We start from the raw sequence: 8,573 nt of genomic DNA, 5'->3' as shown, positions 1-8,573 counted from the left end.
TGCCGAACAGCTCATGGGCCGGAAGCAGCCCGAAATGAACCCCGACCCATGATTGTGCGAATCAAATCACGGGCTTTTAACAGGCCAAAATTGTCTCGGTCCTTGTTTGGCCCAATCAGATATCGGCTGCGAGCAGGCCGGATGCAAACCAGGCCATAGTTAGGCCCAACTATATGACGGGCTTTTAACAGGCCGGAATTAATATAGGGCCGAAATGTTAAACGGGCCCTTAACAGGCCAAAACTAATATCAGGCCGAATTACTAAGTGGGCCTTTAGCAAGTGGGCCCAAAAGCATAGTGTCCAGTTGACGGGCCGAATCTGATATGGGCCATAATTGAGCCCAAAGCCTCTCAAAGGGCTGGACCTGATCTGGGCCGTAATTTGGCCCAAAACGTGGTAGGCTTTTAATGGGCCGGATCTCATATGGGCCACTATTAGGCCCGGAGCGTGGCAGGCCATTAATGGACAGGATCAAATATGGGCCGGCATTTGGCCCAAAACATGGCAGCCAGTTAATGGGCTGGCCTACTAGGGTCCTCATCATCTTGTGGGCCTACAGCTGGGCCGGCCCATTAATGTCGGCGAAATCTCGTGGGCCTTTAGTTGGGCCGGCCCATTATGATCCGCAAGAATCTTGTGGGCCTTTACCTGGGCCGGCCCATTATGGCACACAAAAATCTTGTGGGCCTTTACCTGGGCCGGCCCATTATGGCCCACAAAATCTTGTGGGCCTTTAGCTGGGCCAACCCATTATGGTCCGCAAAATCTCATGGGCCTTTAGCTGGGCCGGCCCATTATGATCCGCAAAATCTTGTGGGCCTTCAGTTGGGCCGGCCCATTTAAACTTGATGGGCCGGTCCACGTGTCAACATATCATAGGCGCGTCTCGCCCATTGGATGAGTGACACCTGTGCCAACGTGGATCTGACACATGTCTCCTCCAGCCAATGATGATTTTACACGTGGAAAATCCCCATTGGTCGGGGTTGTTAACGGGTTATCGGATCCAAAACCCGACCCGATAGCTTAACGGCGTTCCGTTACGGTGGATGCCACGTGTCAGTCACCCTTGACGAAAGCACTTTTGTGACGCGTGATTTATCGTCATGGAAGTGGACACTTCCGTGATGATAATTTTGGTAATGTCATGGAACACTTCTATGACAGCACAGGTATGACTATCTTGATTCTGTCATAAAATTGTCATGGATGTACATTCATGATAGAAAACGCGACCTACTGTGAAAAACACGTATCATCACGGAAGTGTTTTTTTGTAGTGTTGGGGCCTTTTCCGGAGCTCTGCCGGAGGGGGCATTGATCACGGAGGGCCTCTACATGAACTCCATGGCCTCTCTGATGATGTGTGAGTAGTTTACCTCAGACCTTCGGGTCCATAGATAGTAGCTAGATGGCTTCTTCTCTCTCTTTGGATCTCAATACAAAGTTCTCCTCGATTCTCTTGGGGATCTATTCGATGTAATCTTCTTTTGCAGTGTGTTTGTCGAGATCCGATGAATTGTGGGTTTATGATCAAGTTTATCTATGAACAATATTTGAATCTTCTCTGAATTCTTTTATGTATGATTGGTTTATCTTTGCAAGTCTCTTCGAATTATCAGTTTGGTTTGTCCTACTAGATTGATCTTTCTTGCAATGGGAGAAGTGCTTAGCTTTGGGTTCGATCTTGCGGTGCTCGATCCCAGTGACAGAAAGGGAAACGACACATATTGTATTGTTGCCATTGAGGATAAAAAGATGGGGTTTATATCATATTGCATGAGTTTATTCCTCTACATCATGTCATCTTGCTTAAGGCGTTACTCTGTTCTTATGAACTTAATACTCTCCCTCAGTGAAGCGTTGGTGCCCTAAGTTTTAGCATGCATGCTAGGTTAAGTCTCTCCCTCGGTTAGGGTTGATAGTGCATAGCGGCGACTAACCCCTAGCCTAGAGGTCGGGCATGCGTCTTTCTGTCTTCTTTGGTTCGCCGGGTACGTGGACACTTCTGCTGAACCGCTTGGGAGAAAGAAAACAAACCGGCGCTCCGGCCCCGGCCGGCCAAGACTGCCGGGGGCTGAAAACACAAGGATCTAACCACGGCAAGCCAAAGTTGCCGGGGGCTGCGGATTCAGATAAGTCCTTCATCCCCTGTTGTGCATTTCCGTATGGAACTGGGACAAATGAAACCTCGTTTTGCTCCAAGATCACCATGCCCCCCCTTCTTCTTGTACCCAAGTCCCTGGGACAGAATCGGGTCGTAGACGCGGTGGCGAGGAAATAAACGAAGGGCCTAACTCTATTTCGCCCTGCCTCCGCCAAAAGCGTGAGAATGGTCAACTGAAGTCAGGGGACGGCAAGGTTTCGCCTCCGCCAAAAGCGTGAGAATGGTCAACTGAAGTCACAGGCGACAATGTTTATCTTAAAAATAACAAGGATTTGTTCCTTGGCATGGCCTCGCTCACGCACAGAGAACCCGGCAAGCACCCTTTTTCATTAAAAACATCCTACACAGGTACAGTTCATACGGAAGTAAAAACATGAGCAAGGGGATTACAAAATTAAAATCTAACAAGTGCCCGCAGGCTTACAAACTAAAAAGAGATAAGATGCCCATAAGCCCTTTCTTGTCCCTCTCCTTAGAAGGTGGAACAAGATGGCAGGAGGGCGAAAAGAGCGACTAGGCAAGGTACGAGGAGCAGAAGGCACCAAGAGAACATCTTGATACCAGGAAAGGAGCTGGAAGACGAGGCAGCGGGCCAGCAATACGCGACGAAGGCGTCGGTGCCCGCGTACTCTGACTTGACGGCCGCCACCCGCCTTCTTCGCCTTCTCCGGCCCTCCTACGCCAGCCGCCTAAGGAGACGACCGGGAGCGCCCCGATGGAGAGCTTGATGAGGATGGCCCTCGGCAGGCCGCATGGCGTAGGGCGGGGCGACGCGATTATTCGAAGACGAGGTCGACGTGACCTTGCTCGACGCTCTCGTCGTCGCTGTCGCTACCCTCCTCATCACTCCCTCTTGAAGAGGAGTGTTCATCGTCGGAGGAGCTCTCCATGCAACACTTCAGGCGAGTTCCAAGATCTCCAAAGACCTTGACGGAGAGAAGGCCGCCCTCCATTAACTTGAAGTAGAGGATAAGCCCCGCCATCAGGCTGTGGATGCGAGTGAACGTCTTCCATCCGCGGCGGAGGTACATGACGTGAGGAACGGGGAAGTCGACGTCGACCCGCGTGCCGCCGTTCCTGCAGCCCCTCATGTGCAACCTGAGAGTCTGGGGTGGACTGAGCTCCATCTCCCGAGCAAATGGGGTAGGGAGACAGAGGCGGCAACACGGTGGCTGCTACGTCTCGAGCTAGCGTTGGTTTTCCCCGAAGAGGAGGGGGTGATGCAGCACAGTAGCGTAAGTATTTCCCTCAGTTTTCGAGAACCAAGGTATCAATCCAGTAGGAGGTCACGCGCAAGTCCCTCGTACCTGCACAAAACGGTAGCAACTCGCAACCAACGCTTAGGGGTTGTCAATCCCTTAACGGTCACTTACGAGAGTGAGATCTGATAGAGATAATATTTTTGGTATTTTGGGTTTAAAGATGCAAAGTAAAAATTAAAAGCAAAACAAGTAAAATAAAGTAATGGAGATTGATATGATGAGAATAGACCCGGGGGCCATAGGTTTCACTAGTTCTCTCAAGAGCATAGATATTCTACGGTGGGTGAACAAATTACTGTTGAGCAATTGATAGAATTGAGCATAGTTATGAGGTTATCTAGGTATGATCATGTATATAGGCATCACGTCCGTGATAAGTAGACCGACTCCTGCCTGCATCTACTACTATTACTCCACTCATCGACTGCTATCCAGCATGCATCTAGAGTATTAAGTTAAAAACAGAGTAACGCCTTAAGCAAGGTGACATGATGTAGAGGAATAAATTCATGCAATATGATAAATACCCCATCTTGTTATCCTCGATGGCAACAATACAATACGTGCCTTGCAACTCTTTCTGTCACTGAGTAAGGACACCGCAAGATTGAACCCAAAGCTAAGCACTTCTCCCATTGCAAGAACTACCAATCTAGTTGGCCAAACCAAACGGATAATTCGAAGAGACTTGCAAAGATAACTCAATCATACATAAAAGAATTCACAGAAGATTCAAATATTATTCATAGATAAGTTGGATCATAAACCCACAATTCATCGATCTCAAGAAACACACCGCAAAAAGAAGATCACATCGAATAGATCTCCACGAGAGAGGGGGAGAACATTGTATTGAGATCCAAAAAGAGAGAAGAAGCCATCTAGCTACTAGCTATGGACCCGAAGGTCTGAAGTAAACTACTCACACTTCATCGGAAGGGCTATGGTGTTGATGTAGAAGCCCTCCGTGATGGATGCCCTCTCCGGCGGAGCTCCGGAACAGGCCCCAAGATGGGATCTCGTGGATATAGGAAGTTGCGGCGGTGGAATTAGGTTTTGGCTCCGTCTTTGGTCTAATGGGGGTACGTAGGTATATATAGGAGGAAGGAGCACGTCGGTGGAGCTCCGAGGGCCCACGAGGCAGGGGGCGCGCCCAGGGGGGCGTGCCCTCCACCCTCGTGACCTCCCTGGAAACTTCTTGGAGTAGGGTCCAAGTCTCCTGGATCACGTTCGGTGCGAAGATCATGTTCCCGAAGGTTTCATTCCGTTTGGACTCCGTTTGATATTCTGTTTCCTTGAAATACTGAAATAGGCAAAAAAACAGCAATTCTGGGCTGGGCCTCCGGTTAATAGGTTAGTCCCAAAAATAATATAAAAGTGGAAAATAAATCCTAATATAGTCCAAAACAGTAGATAAAGTAGCATCGAGCAATCAAAAATTATAGATACGTTGGAGACGTATCAGGCATCCCCAAGATTAATTCCTGCTCGTCCTCGAGTAGGTAAATGATAAAAAGAGAATTTTTGATGCGGAGTGATACTTTGGCATAATTTCAATGTAAATCTTCTTAATCATGGTATGAATATTCAGATCCGAAAGGTTCAATACAAAAGTTCATATTGACATAAAAATGATAATACTTCAAGCATACTAATTAAACAATTATGTCATCTCAAAATAACATGGCCAAAGGAAGTTCATCCCTACAAAATCATATAGTTAGGCTATGCTTCATTTTCGTCACACAAAGATGTTCCCAACTTCTATACCCCCGATGACAAGCCAAGCAATTGTTTCATACTCAAATAATCTCAAACTTTTTCAACCTTCACGCAATACATGAGCGCGAGCCATGGACATAGCACTATGGGTGGTATAGAATATGATGATGGGGATTGTGTGGAGAAGACAAAAAAAGGAGAAAGTCTCACATCAACGAGGCTAATCAATGAGCTATGGAGATGCCCATCAATTGATGTTAATGCAAGGAGTAGGGATTGCCATGCAACGGATGCACTAGAGCTAAGAATGCTCAACAAAAGAAAACTAGTGGGTGTGCATCCAACTTGCTTGCTCATGAAGACCTAGGGCATTTTGAGGAAGCCCATCGTTGGAATATACAAGCCAAATTCTATAATGAAAAATTCCCACTAGTATGAACAAGACAACTTATGAGACTCCCTATATGAAATCATGATGCTACTTTGAAGCACAATATATGAGACTTACTACATGAAGAACAAGGTACTACTTTGAAGCACAAGTGTGGAAAAAGAGATAGTAGCATTGCCCTTTTTATTTTCTCTCTTTTTTTGGGCCTTTCTTTTTTTCTTTTTGGCCTTTCTCTTTTTTTGGGCAATGCTCTAATAATGATGATCATCACACTTCTATTGATTACAACATAATGATTACAACTCGATACCAGAACAAGATATGACTCTATATGAATGCCTCCGGCGGTGTACCGGGATGGTGCAATGAATCAAGAGTGACATGTATGAAAAATAATGCATGGTGGCTTTGCCACAAATACGATGTCAACTACAAGATCATGCAATGGCAATATGACAAAAGTAAAGCATGTCATGATGATGATGATGATGATGATGATGATGGAAGTTGCATGGCAATTTATCTCGGAATGGCTATGGAAATGCCATGATAGGTAGGTATGGTGGCTGTTTTAAGGAAGATATAGGGAGGTTTATGTGTGAAAGAGCGTATCATATCATGGGGTTTGGATGCACCGACGAAGTTTGCACCAACTCTCAATGTGAGAAAGGCAATGCACGGTACCGAAGAGGCTAGCAAATGGCGGAAAGGTAAAAGTGCGTATAATCCATGGACTCAACATTAGTCAAAAGAACTCATATACTTATTGCAAAAATTTAGAAGTCATCAAAAATCAAGTACTACGCGCATGCTCCTAGGGGGATAGATTGGTAGGAAAAGACCATCGCTCGTCCCCGACCGCCACTCATAAGGATGCACAAGCCAGGTACACTTCATGCTTCAAATTTGTTACACAACTTTAACCATATGTGCATGTTACGGGACTTGCTAACTTCAACACAAGTATTTCTCAAATTCACAACTACTCAACTAGCATGACTATGATATTATCACCTCCATATCTCAAAACAATTATCAAGCATCAAACTTATCTTAGTATTCAACCCACTAAAAAGAAAGTTTCACATATCTTGAATACCAAGTATATTAACATTAAGAAAATTACCATGCTATTAACGACTCTCAAAATAATCTAAGTGAAGCATGAGAGATCAAGTTTCTTTAAAACAAACCACCACCGTGCTCTAAAAGATCTAAGTGAAGCACTAGAGCAAAAATTATCACGCTCAAAAAGATATAAGTGAAGCACATAGAGTAAACTATCAAGCTCAAAAGATATAAGTGAAGCACATAGAGTATTCTAACAAATTTCAATTCATACATGGCTCTCTCAAAAGGTGTGTACAGCAAGGATTATTGTGGTAGACTAACAAGAAAAGACACAAATAATACAAGACGCTCCAAGCAAAACACATATCATGTGGTGAATAAAAATATAGCTCCAAGTAAATTACCGATGGAAGTGGACGAAAGAGGGGATGCCTTCCAGGGCATCCCCAAGCTTTGACTTTTTGGTGTCCTAGGATTATCTTGGGGGTGCCATGGGCATCCCCAAGCATAGGCTCTTGCCACTCCTTGTTCCATAATCCATCAAAAGAATTCACCCAAAACTTGAAAACTTCACAACACAAAACTCAATAGAAATCTCGTGAGCTCCGTTAGAGAAAGAAAACAAAAGACTACTTTAAGGTACTGTAGTGAACTTGTTCTTTATTTGTATTGGTGTTAAACCTACTGTATTCCAACTTCTCTATGGTTTATAAACTATTTTACTAGCCATAGATTCATCAAAATAAGCAAACAACACACGCAAAACAGAATCTGTCAAAAACAGAAGAGTCTGTAGTAATCTGTTACTAATGCAAACTTCTGGAACCCAAACAATTCTACCAAAATTAGACGACCTGAACAATTTGTTTATTGATCATCAGAAATTGGAATCACTATTTTATCACGTTCTGGTGATTTTTGACAATTCGGGCACTGAGCGCAAAGATTCTGGAAATTACAGCAAGATCAAATAAATATCTTCCAAGAAGATCTAATAGGTTTAACTTGGCACAAACACTAATTAAAAGATAAAAACACATCTAAACAGAATCTAGATGGATTATTTATTCCTAAACAAAACAAAAAACAAAAAACACAAAATAAAATTGGGTTGCCTCCCAACAAGCGCTATCGTTTAACGCCCCTAGCTAGGCATAAGAAGCAAGGATAGATCTAGGTATTGCCATCTTTGGTAGGCAATCCATAAGTGGCTCTCATGATAGATTCATATGGTAATTTTATTTTCTTTCTAGGAAAGTGTTCCATGCCCTTCTTTAAGGGAAATTGGAATTTAATATTCCCTTCCTTCATATCAATAATTGCACCAATCATTCTAAGGAAAGGTCTACCAAGAATAATAGGACATGAAGGATTGCAATCTATATCAAGAACGATAAAATCTACGGGCACATAATTCCTATTTGCAACAATAAGAACATCATTAATTCTTCCCATAGGCTTTTTAATAGTGGAATCCGCAAGATGCAAGTTTAGAGAGCAATCATCAAAGTCACGGAAATCTAGCAAATCACACAAAGCTTTGGGGATAGTAGAGACACTAGCACCCAAATCACACAAAGCATGAAACTCATAATTTTTAATTTTAATCTTAATTGTAGGTTCCCACTCATCATGGAGTTTTCTAGGGATAGAAACTTTCAACTCAAGCTTTTCTTCATAAGATTGCATTAAGGCGTCAACAATGTGTTCGGTAAAGGCCTTATTTCGACTATAAGCATGAGGAGAATTTAACACGGATTGCAACAAGGAAATACAATCAATTAAAGAGCAATTTTAATAGTTAAATTCATTAAGATCCAAAATAGTGGGTTTAGCAATATCTAGATTTTTATTTCTTTCAATCCCTTTTTTATCAATTTCATCATCAGGATCTAAAAACTCAGAATTCTTAGAACGTCTTCTAGGTAAGGGAAGATCATAATCAGATTCATCAAGAT

The sequence above is a fragment of the Triticum urartu genome, chromosome 4A, assembly GCF_056163025.1.
Source record: "Triticum urartu cultivar PI428250 chromosome 4A, HENAU_Tu73, whole genome shotgun sequence".
Classification (NCBI taxonomy): Eukaryota; Viridiplantae; Streptophyta; class Magnoliopsida; order Poales; family Poaceae; genus Triticum; species Triticum urartu.
This window is presented reverse-complemented; position numbering follows the sequence as displayed.